The sequence below is a fragment of the Musa acuminata genome, chromosome BXJ2-4 (assembly GCF_036884655.1).
Source record: "Musa acuminata AAA Group cultivar baxijiao chromosome BXJ2-4, Cavendish_Baxijiao_AAA, whole genome shotgun sequence".
NCBI lineage: Eukaryota > Viridiplantae > Streptophyta > Magnoliopsida > Zingiberales > Musaceae > Musa > Musa acuminata.
In genome coordinates, this window is record NC_088341.1 from 34,593,713 (window position 1) to 34,604,791 (window position 11,079).

Below are 11,079 nucleotides of genomic sequence, written 5' to 3' on the forward strand. Positions count from 1 at the left end.
TAATGAGCTATATCAGGGCTTCTGCTTGGGGATCACTGTATAGTCCATCCCTAATCCTGGAAAGGAAGTTGGAGTGCAACTGACTTGCTTGGCCTCTGCCCTCCAATTGTATGGCATTCACACGCTCCACTTTTCGACTCAATGCATCGGCCACGACATTCGCCTTTCCGGGCTTATACTCCATTGCCATATCAAACTCAGCCAGGAAGTCCTACCATCGTGCCTGCTTTGGGGAGAGTTTCTTCTGAGTTTAGAAATAGCTCAAAGCGATGTTGTCCGTCCTTAGTACAAATCGCGATCCAAGAAGATAGTGTCGCTAAACTCGTAGATAGTGGATCACCACTGTCATCTCCTTCTCGTGCACCGGGTACCGTTGCTCGATTTCATTGAGTTTGCGGCTCTCGTAGGCCACCGAATGACCCTCCTGCATGAGTACTCCCCCAATAGCGAAGTCTGAAGCATCTATATGGACTTCAAAGGGCTCCCCATAGTCTGGCAATTTAAGCACTAGTCTTCCAACACAGCAGCCTTCAGATCTTGGAATGCAATTTCACATTTATCAGACCACTTTCAAGGCTGCTCCTTTAGCAACTCCGTCAGTGGAGTTGCATGCTTCGAATACCCTGCTGTGAAGCGTCGATAGTAGTTAACGAAGCCAAGGACGGATCTCAACTTTGGCACCTTCTTTGGAATTCGCCATTCCACAATCGCTTGCACCTTCGATTTGTCCATCCAAATAGAGCCATAACTGATTCGATGCCCCAAGAATAAGATCTTTGTTTGAGCAAAGTAGCATTTCTCCCTTTTCACAAACAAAGTGTTCTCCCTGAGAACCTCGAAGATTGTCCGAAGTTGCTTGACTTGCTCCTCGAATGTTTGACTATAGATGACGATATCGTCTAAGTAGACGACCACGAACTTATCCAAATACTCCTTGAATAGCTGGTTCATGAAAGTCCAGAACGTGGTCGGAGCGTTGGTTAAGCCGAAAGGCATCACCAAGAACTCAGACGCTCCATACCTAGTCACGCAGGTAGTCTTCGCTTCATCGCCTTCAACAATGCGCACCTACCAATACCCTGACCGAAGGTCGAGTTTTAATAAATACTTGGCTTTGCCCAACTGGTCGGACAAGTCTGTTATGAGCGGGATGGGATACTTGTTCTTTACCGTCACTTTGTTGAGGGCTCGGTAATCGACGCATAGTCGGAGGCTCCCATCTTGTTTCTTCTAGAAGAGAACTACGGATGAGACCATCGCTTAGCAGTTCACCTAACTACTTTCTAAGTTCTGCCAACTCTGGCGGGGGCATACGGTAGGGTGGTCTCGCTAGAGGCTTCACTCCCGACTCTAACTCGATGTTGTGATCCATGCCTCTGTGTGGCGGAAGAGTCTTCGGCAACTCGGGTGGCATAACGTCGTGAACTCTTTCAGGACGTTCGCCACCACAGCAGGTTTATGAATGGCCTTCTCGTCGAGTGGCTCCAGCTTCATAGCAGCCACGAATGTTAATTCACCTTTTCGCACCCCTTTCTTTAGTTGTAATGCAAATATATGTTGGGGTTCCCTGGCTCCTCTCCGCGAGACAGGAACCACATAGGGGTCGTTATCTCCTGTCACACAAAGGGAGTTAAGGAATGGCATTGGCACCAACTTCGTCGCGTGCATAAATTCCATTCCAAGAATCACTTGGAAGTCATCCAGTAGCACCGCCATCATGTTTGTGCTCCCGCTCCATGTTCCGATCTTGATGGGAACTCCCTTTGCCAACCCGGAGATTTGCTTGGCCTCCGAGTTCACCGCCTTCATTCGACTTGGACTCTTCTCCAAGATCAGCCCAAGTCGCTTTGCTTCTCGATCGACGATAAAGTTGTGGGTAGTGCTTGTGTCCACCATTGCATGAGTTGTTTGGCCATTGAGCTTGATGTCTACGTATATAAGCTCACCACTTCCTGCTTTTTGTACCCTTGTCTTCATGTTCTCCCCCACTTGGCCCTGTATGGCGTTCAACAAACGCATTGCTCCCATCCGGCTCTTTGCGACTCCTCATTATCGCTACTGGATTCAAAACTACTCGAACTAAGAGCGACAGCCTTGCCCTTGTTCAATTTGGGGGGGTGGATAGAAGCTGTTAAATCATTGAGTGCCTGTTTTTGTGGGCACTCCCTTACCATGTACGACCCTCCGCACAAGAAGCATCCGCTAGGTTTTGGGGCTTTGCCTTTCAGACTTGGCCCTTTGTAGGAACTCTTCTTCCTTTATTCGCCCCCGAGCTCCTTCCCTCGAGAATATTTTGGAGGGCGATTGCTTGAAGATTGTTTCCTTTTTCCCGGGTCTTCAGAGAAAACAAAGTCGGTGAGCCTTTCTACGGCAGCAATTGCCCCGATCACATCGACGACATTCCTTCGATGTAGTTCTTGTTGAGCCCATAGCTTCAAACCATCGAGGAAGCTGAACAGCTTATCCTTCTCGGACATGTCCTATATGTCCAGCATTAGTGCAGAAAATTACTTCACGTAGTCTCAAATGGAAGTACTCTGGCGGAGCTATCTCAACTTCCTTCTTGCGACGAACTCTGTGTTCTCCGGTAGGAACTAAGTTCTCAACTCCCGCTTCAAGTCCTCTCATGTGTCAACTTGACACCGACCCTATTGGATCTCCTCCCAATGGATTCGCCCCCAAAGTTTTGCATCTCCGTTCAAATACATTGTTGCTATAGAAACTTTGATTTCTTTAGAATCAGGCCTCGTAGCTCGAAAGTATTGTTCCATGTCGAACAGGAAATTCTCGAGCTCTTTAGCATCACTGGCCCCTCCATAACCATGAGGCTCGGGTGCCCTCAAGTTTTGTGGCGGCGCAACGTGGTCACCCTTTAAGTGAGTTCCACCATAACTTCCGGTGTTGCACGAAGTCTTTGGTGCATCTGACAATCGGTCGAATAGGGCCTTAACCTTGTCGATCCTGGACTCCACTTCTTCTTACGAGCTTTCTACCCCAATAAGCCTTCGTTGGCTATGGTAGAGTTCCTCCAAGCTCGCTTCAAAAACATCGAAGCGGGTTTCCGCCATTGTGAGTCTCTCCTTATGACTCTTTTTCCCGGTTGGCGTTCCAGATTGCGCCTCCTCCGCTCGCAGAGAACAGCCAACTTCTCACTCATCATGTTCGCTGTCGCGCTCCTCCTGAGTGCCTCCAACAGCATGAGAGCGAGTGTGCACTTGCAGCCCACTTGTGGCTGCTTGGGGCAAGGGTCCGGCTTGCCCCGTCTTGCTTGATTCGCCATGATGCTTTGCCATGGCAAAGTTGCGAAGTTTCTTCGCTGCTTGCTTAAAGTGGTTGCCCGCTTTGATACTACAATGTCACGGACTTAGCTGGAATTGCCTAAGTCGTGAGGCACCCTTACGGCAAAGACGCGAACTTAGCTTGCGTTGCCTAAGTCACGCTCCGCCCTTGCGATTTACATCCGCAAAGATCAGCCTACTTGCAACCTCTCGCAGGTCTTGAAGGATCTGTAAAAGAGAAAGTTGATTAGTTCAAAGAATGAGCAACGGACAAGTCCCGATGTCTCGCAAAAAGGGGAAGCTTTACAAGCAATTCAACGAACACCTTGCGTCCACAAGAGAAAAGAGGGGGAGGAGGAAAACAAAGACTTTAGAGGGTTGACAAATAGCTGCAAGTCCACAAACAGCTGCTCATCGAGTGCCGGGCGCGACAACAAGTTCCCGTCAAGGTAACGTGCGAACTTGTGAAATATTGTTCAACGCTCGACACTATACCGAAGCCCCATCCCCCATGGTGCCACCCGGGTGGTTTTAGGGTGTTGAGACGACTGACGTTTCGCATGCGGCGGTAAGCTGCAGAAAACAACTTGTGGCACGCAAAAACAGAGCTGTTTTGGGGCTATTTGGCTCGATTCGGTAAGCTGTCGCACTGTAGTGCTGCAACTTGTTCGAACTTACATTTTTACAAGCAAAAGGACTTAAAACCAGGCCAAAACATGCTGCTAAGCAGTTGTACATGTAGACGAGGGCGACGAACGGTTCATTGAACGAAGTTGTTGTGGGTGCGCGACGACCGTTCATGATAGGACGATGACAGATCGAGATCGTCGAGGGAGAGCGGTATCGGATTTCCAAGTTCTCCCTTTTCTTCTCCCTCTTCTTCCTTCTCCCTCAACTAATACCACCCGGTAGCGGGCGGCGACGGTCGAAATCGACCATCACCGATCGATTTCGTATGGTAATAGGGCGGAAATAGCCCTAATCGATGGTACCACCCGATAGCGGACGGTCCGTGTATCAATCTGCTGGTGGATCGGTACGTACTGCCCGTACCGAGCGATATCATTCGAAATTAAACTCCTTGCATTGAAGTATTATAGATTTTATTAACACATAAATATGTTGTCATATTGACTTTGTATCCATAGCATTCAGCATTTTTTATGTAAGAAGTGGTGTATAAAGTGCAATAACTTTTATTAATGGTCATGCATATCTCATTTAGTATTTGCTCTGTGCAGGGTTAAATATCTTGTCTTGGATGAAGCTGATAAGCTTTTTGAGCTAGGTTTTGTAGAACAAATTGATTCTGTGGTCAAAGCCTGTTAAAAAACTACTGTAGTGCTACACTGTTCAGTGTGAGTTTTCCTGTTGAAAAACTTGCAAGTACAGTTATGGTTGATGCAGTTCGAATCATCATTGGTTGAAAGTATGCATGTAGAATCGTATTTACACTATGAACTTCCCAGTTTCTTATTCAGATGATACATCTCTAACAGAACAACTTTTGACAGAAATTCTGCCTCCGAGATGATTAAGCAAAAGCCTGTTTTTGCCGGTAGTGAAAAAGGGAATTTTGCTTGCTATTCGTCAAAGCTTTTCAGAGGTACAACTGATATCTTTATATTTCTAGCACATTAAATTCACATGATTAATCAAATATGCCTGTCTGTCAAGCAGAACAGGCATGATATCTTATTCCTTTTTAATGATGGATATCCTTTCTATATTATGAATATAAACATGTCAGTGTAGTGCACTAATACAATTGAAATTGTTTAAACGGTAGTTCGAGGCTCCCTAATAATATTGTTATTAGTAGCAATTTAGATTTATTTAACAATTTTTAAAACATTGAGCACTCTCTTTTTCTCAAACAGTAATAATCAAACATCCTGCAGAGAGAGGGAGAGGGTCAATGGTAGAGGTAAGGTTTGGGACTAGCATATCAGGTCATGCAAACTCATGTTGGGAATGCATCCTAATACAGAAGGCAATGCCTATTCAGAACTTTGGATTAGGATTGGATGTCATCATCTTGATGAGAATAAACAGATGAATAAAGTTAAGTCTTACCAATAAGCAAATATGAATTCATGATTGGATGAGATGTTTATGAACCTTAAAACAATAGTACCATGCCCAAAATTCAACTTTTCCATCTTCTGCCTAGTTTCTACTGTTAATGATCTTTATGCAGATGCACACTCAGGCTTCATTCCTTGTGATCGTCTTTCCATATTCTAAAGCTTTTCTTTTCCTAATCTTATGCTTTTCTAAAATTTGTCTATCCAGATTCTAAAGCTCTTCTTTTCCCAATCTTATGCCTTGTGATCTTCTGCCTAGTTTCTCCTATTGTTCTAAGCTGTAACATTCTTCATCGAAGAGGATAAGCCTTTTCTGAGGAACATAGTCAATTTGATGGCAGCATCTGGCTGTGAGGTTCCTTCCTGGATTCTAGCTTTGCCTAGTAAAACAAAGCACCGACCACAGAGAGACTCGATATCAACCATTCCCGTTGACAGTGCCTAGTAAAAGAAATGCTGTAGTATGTTCTAAAGCATCAGGTTCATTTCTCCCATCCTTCCCGAGGTTGGATTTCAATCTATTCACTGATAAAAATGTTTATATGTCCTTCATAACTTCATAGATTATTAAGATCATGTTTTGAGTTAATATGATTATCTTCATAATCATACAGCTTAACCAGATCAAGTCCAAGAAAAAAAATCACAAATTTCAATTAGGAAAAATAAAATAAAATATTCTCTTGTAAAAGTGAATATTGAAGACCAATAATAGGGAAAAGAGAAAGGAGTTCCATAAAGATTAACCAGATTGACGGATGACAAAATTAGTGCAAGTTTGTGGTCCTAGGTTGCCCTGATCTTAGTTAAGGATCTCTTCAAAATTGACATCATTTTATAAGCTGCCATTTAATTAACAGCTGCAGCAGAGGAAAAAAATTGTAGAGATCAAGAGAATAGTAAAGACATTGAGCCAAGAAGTGTAACAGAAGGAAGAAAAGCAATGATTTAAATAGGCGCTCGAGCGTCTCATGTGTAGACCAGGCGGTGTGCTTCAATGAGGCACCGCTTAGGCGCTTACTCAAACCCAGGCTTCGTGCGAGCACCTAGTTTAATAACCCTTTTTCTTACCCTTAAAAGCCACTCTTCACACTCACATGACCTCGAGCCAATCCTAGCGTTGCTTCTGCCTCCATCGTCGATGCTTTCTATTGTTGCCTCAATCATAGACGCAACGAATCGAGACTTCCTCTCTATTGTCAACGGAGGAGTCCAACAACCTAGCAAGAGCTCGTAGCTTCCTTTAGTAACAAACCTTATCTTTCACCATGCTATTGTGTGCATCAGCGTTTAGCATTATTATAAAATAAGCAAGAACATATGTAGTATCCAGTGTAATGTTGGGCTTGTATTTGAAATCTGATCTGTTAGTTCGTGTCTTGCACAATTTAAGTATATCTGTAATATTTTCTAACAAACTAACATAACTCCCTTCGGTATATGAATCAAAGATCCTCAACGGATCTCTAATGGGAATCGGGATCTAATCAGCGTCTTAACGTAATCTTGAGAGACTCGACCAAGCATACCATATCCTTAGGTCACCGGTGACATCTCTATGTCGTAGGCAAGATAGCGAATCGCAATATAGGTGAGTCTCGAGGGACTCGACCAACTCAACCTACGTTAGGAATCGATTCCTACCTATAATGATGGAAGGTCACGTGGGTCAATCTAATTGTCTTACGTTTACCGACTTAATATTATCGAAAGAGGAGATTTTAATTTTGTCTCCTATGGCGTGTCATACACATACATATTTAATATATATCTACGTTGCATGCAAATATATATATATATATATATAGTAGGTGTGTCAGCAATCACACCAGATGATCATGGACAACATCCTAATATGATCAAGCCTGAGCCAATGGGCCTAATCACTCATATCAAGATCTATGTGTGCAGCGGCATATCTCTATGTCCTATGATCATCCATCTCGTTCTCGTCGGTTGCATAGGCATCTCCATGCCTTGTGATCGTCCGTCTCGGTCTCGTGGGTTTCGCTATCGCCTCTACACTCCTGTCGTGTCTTCTCATATGATTACAACTTAATCATAGGCACGTAGGCCCAACAATAAATGATAAAAAAATTGGAGGCTCGCAAGCTCCAATAATAATAATAATCACATCACATGTATACACACATCATATGGTTAATGATCATCCGTCTACATCATACATCACGTACACATCATTATCATGTAGGACTACTAGATAATAATAATAATAATAATAATAATAATAATAATTATTATTATTATTATTATTATTATTATTATTATTTTATTATTTAATTAATTACTTTTCTACCTTTTGGGGTACCTTACAATAGGGTGCCCCACGCGACCAGGTTTGGGCGACTAGGGTTCCCTAGCCCCCAAGGTTACCTCTACAGCCAAGAAACACTAGCTATAGGGTGTACTTGCACGGCTAGGGTTTGCTTGCCCATGCGGCCAAGAGTCCTGGCCACTAGGGCAACCCTTGCGGCCAAGAAACCTTGGCCACCAGGGGTGCCCCTTGTAGCTAGGCAAGGGTTGCCATGTAGCAGGTTGAGAGCAGTCTTGTTGCTCTCATTCTTGCTGCTTTTAGCCAAGCTTAGAGCAGCAAGAAGGGCTCTCAGCCAAGGCTGCAAGCAGCCTTTTGCCAATCTAAGGGGTAGCAACAGTTGTTGCCCTTTCTTCCTCTTTTGTGCTAACACATCGAAAGCCCTTTGTAAAACACCTCATAACATAGAAAAAAAGTTGCACTATAGATATGTAATCTATGACAAAAAGATGGCAGCAATCACGCAAAATATACAATACCCACACACATAACATATACACAATAAACAACACATGCACAATACACATATACACACAACACATACTGCAAACAACACATACATACACATACAACTCATAACAACACACACTTCACGCATATAACATACACAATGTATACAAACACAACTCATAATAACACACATTACACACAACACACACACATACACACAACTCTTAACATACATAATACACATGCACACATACACACACAACTCATAACACTTACAATACACACACACATAACATACACAATACACACAACACACAATACACACACACACATAACAAACACAATACACACACACAGATAACATACACAACACACACAATACACATACACACAACTCATAACAACTCACATACACAATAAACAACACACAAAGACACCATACAATACACATACACACACATAACATACACGACACACAAACACACAACTCATAAACAATACACACTACACAAACACACACATAACATATACAACACAACTCATAACAACACCTCATAACTCACAAACAACACACTACACACGCACACATAACATAACACAAAAAAAAAAAAAATATACACTACATACACACAACACCCACAACACATACACACAATACACACACATAACATACACAACTTATAACAACACACATAACACAAACAATGCACAACACACAAAGACACACACAATACACATACAAAACACACACACACACATAACATACACAACATACACACACAACTAATAACAATATACACATAACATACGTATCACATACACTCATAATACACACACATACACACACAAACAACATACACTATACACACACATACATACACACACACTACACACACATACATAGCATACACAATACACACACAACTCATAAAAATACATACTACACACAACACACACACACACATAACATACACATAACTCCTAACAAACATTACACATATACACAACATATACACACAACAAACATATAGCACATACACACACATCAAACATAACAAACACACATCATGTAATGTTAATATATGTCCGTGTTTTTCAGTTTTGTTCATGCTTTGCACAACATGTAAACAGCTGACAGTAGGCTTAGCGACCCTTTTTTTTTTGTTTTGATGGTTGTCTTAGAATTGCAAACAATGATTGTGTCAAGTGGGCACTTATGAGAATTTCGATCTGTAGTGGATCATTGGATCTTTTGTTGTCGGACCGTTCAAAACATATGAAATTTGTTTGTAATTTGCATTGGCTATGAAGTGTTTGCTGAAATGATTATTTGTGGATCCCGAGTAAAATATTTTCTCTAACCTGATTTTTCTTTTGTAGGTCCTAAGGGATCATCGGAGGTTTCGGGATGGTTGACCTTTACGGATGAACATATATAAGTGTCGCATGACTTAGGTAAAACTAGTCAAGTGCATGATAATGGGATATTAAGAAATTAGGAGTTAGATCATCTTTATTTCGTCTAATAACCAATCCATTACCTGGGTTTTCATAGGCGAGTTACATCTTCGCTTACTGCCCTTCTGTGGAAAATTAGAATTCTATTGTTTTTTTATACATGTATCTCCTATGCTTATAATCTAAGTAGTGCAAAGTTAAAAAGTTCACTTTGTTAGGATCTTTTGCCAGCCAGCCATCCAATTCAGCTGTGTGAATTAGATGCAAAAGTTCTTGGTAGATCCATGGGTGGTAACATAAATTGATGAGATTTCTGTAACATATTCATTGACTATTTATCGAAGAGAGTAGAATTTTGCTGCGATGTATTGTTTATGTTCTCACCTCTTGTTCTGGAATCAATTTTAACTTCATTCGAGGTAATGCTTCTATGTAGTTCTGATCTACTTGAATCTTTTGCTGTTCCCGGAGTCTGGATACCTGATCGGGTCTCTTACAAAAAGCTTAGCTTGTGTTTTTGTTGACAGTTATATGGAATTATTTTGTTCAAATACCGGATACATGCTAATTCATTCGTCGGCAAGATATGCTGAGAGCTACAGGATGTGATCCACACATAGTAGGAATTACTAGGAGATAGATTATGCACAAGGCTTTGTCAGGCATCTACATATACAGCACATACATATACACATTATGCACAAGGCTTTGTCAGGCATCTACATATACAGCACATACATATACACACAATTCATAACAACACACACATACACATACAACCCATAACAACACAACACACACATATAACATATACAATACACACACATACACATACAACCCATAACAACATACATTACACATACATAACATACACAATAAACAATACACAACACACAAAGACACACACACAATACACATACACACAACACACACAACATACATAACACACATAAACAACAGACACATAACATACACAACATACATAACACACATAAACAACAGACACATAACACACACACAAACAACAGACACATAATATACACAACACACTACACACTACACACATACATAACATGCACAACGCACACACACAACTCATAACAACCGATACTACACACACACAAGTAACATACAAAGCACACATACACACAACTCATAACAACAAATACTACACAAACACACATAACATACACACACATATACACACAACTCATAACAACACATACTACACAAACACATATAACATACACACACATATACACACAACTCATAACACATACATATATACACACAACACATAACATATAAAACACACACATACATACACACACAACTCATAACACACACACACATAATATACACAATACACACACAACATACACAAACACACCTCATAGGACACATACACAAACACAACAGATATTAACTGATACGATGCAGAACATTAATTCCAGGAAAAATATGGAAGTTAAAG

At 41.5% G+C, this 11,079-nt stretch overlaps 1 long non-coding RNA gene across 1 annotated transcript; it reads left to right on the top strand.

Moving 5' to 3' along the window:
- The first annotated feature begins 4,475 nt into the window (after window positions 1-4,475).
- On the top strand, window positions 4,476-10,188 carry LOC135610482 (uncharacterized). Its single transcript, XR_010486146.1, has 3 exons — window positions 4,476-4,636; window positions 4,793-4,884; window positions 9,528-10,188. It is a non-coding gene; the product is annotated as an uncharacterized LOC135610482 (long non-coding RNA).
- The last annotated feature ends 891 nt before the right edge of the window (window positions 10,189-11,079 follow it).